The 1,110-nt window shown below is 62.2% G+C and overlaps 1 protein-coding gene across 2 annotated transcripts in view; it reads left to right on the forward strand.

Annotated features, from left to right (window-relative positions):
• The first annotated feature begins 620 nt into the window (after positions 1-620).
• The window catches only part of MAPK1IP1L (mitogen-activated protein kinase 1 interacting protein 1-like), a 15,133-nt gene continuing 14,643 nt past the window's right edge, over positions 621-1,110 (forward strand). For both annotated transcript variants that reach the window (XM_011961853.1, XM_011961852.1), the window contains exon 1: positions 621-821. The gene's annotated coding sequence lies outside the window, so the exon portion shown is untranslated. The remainder of the gene's footprint in view (positions 822-1,110) is intronic.

Raw genomic sequence — 1,110 nt, forward strand, 5'->3', positions numbered from 1 at the left:
AACACAAAAATCAGCCGGGTGTGGTGACACACGCCTGTAGTCCCAGCTACTAGGAGGCTAAGATGAGAGAATGGCTTGAGACCAGCAGGCAGAGGTTGCAGTGAGCCGAGATCCCGCCACAGCACTCCAGCCTGGGTGACAGATGCCTCGTCTCAAAAACCACAAAAAAGAACATGGGAGAAGAGGCATTGATGAGGAAAACTCAGCAAAGACAGCAATATCAATTTGTTAAGCTATTTGCAAAGGTTTTCCCTTTCCTGTATTAATCTTTTCCCTCTCCCCACTTTTGGCCCGAGGATCTGAATCGTTGGGTCAGGCTGAAATCAGCCCGCGTCCATACCCAGCCTCCTTCGAGGCCTAGCTGTAAAAACCGCTGAGCAAAGGGAATCCAGAATCAGCCCTCAAGCAACTCAAGACAAGTTAGCAATTTCCGCCGGGATGCCGTGAACATCGGCGACCACTGGCGTTTCCTCTGAGTCCTCGGAACTCCGGAAACTCTGGGAGCTTCCAGCCCGCTCATCAGGGGAAAGCGGCCAGGGGCGGGCGCCAGGTGGAGCCCATCCCCCTGGGTCTGGCGGGCCGCAGTACCGCCAGGGGCCTGCGAGAGGCGCACGCGGCGCGGCCTGAGGGGAGGGGGAGAGCGGGCGGAGGCGGTGCGCTCGGCGCTTCCTGTTCCGGCGCCAGGAGGAGCCGCGCGCTGCTGGTGCTGTTGCCGCCGCTGCTTTCCCTGCCGTCAGTCAGGCTACGCCTGCTTCTTCAGGGCCCAGTCCCTCGGACCCATCGCCGCTTCTAGACCCTACTGCGGTCTCGGATATTGCCGGGTGAGGCTGCTTCGGTACTAGTGGGAGTCGTGAAGGGGAATCGGGGAGCTGGGGTTGCGGAGCTCTCGGGCGCGGCCAAGCGGGAGGCGGGCGCGGTAACTGAGGTGCATCGAGTCACGTCCAGTGCTCGGGCCGTGGTCGCCGGCCTGGGACCGGGGCTAAGCGTTTCTTCGTTCGCCTTCCTCCACGCTGCGGGCTGCCTGGGGATCGCCCCCCAGGGAGAAGGTGTAGGAGGCCGCTGACGTCGCGCCCGACGGGTTTCTGGGCGCCTGACGTCAGGCCTGGCTGC

This window comes from Colobus angolensis, unplaced genomic scaffold, assembly GCF_000951035.1.
Source record: "Colobus angolensis palliatus isolate OR3802 unplaced genomic scaffold, Cang.pa_1.0 Scaffold57, whole genome shotgun sequence".
In the NCBI taxonomy this organism is placed as follows: Eukaryota; Metazoa; Chordata; class Mammalia; order Primates; family Cercopithecidae; genus Colobus; species Colobus angolensis.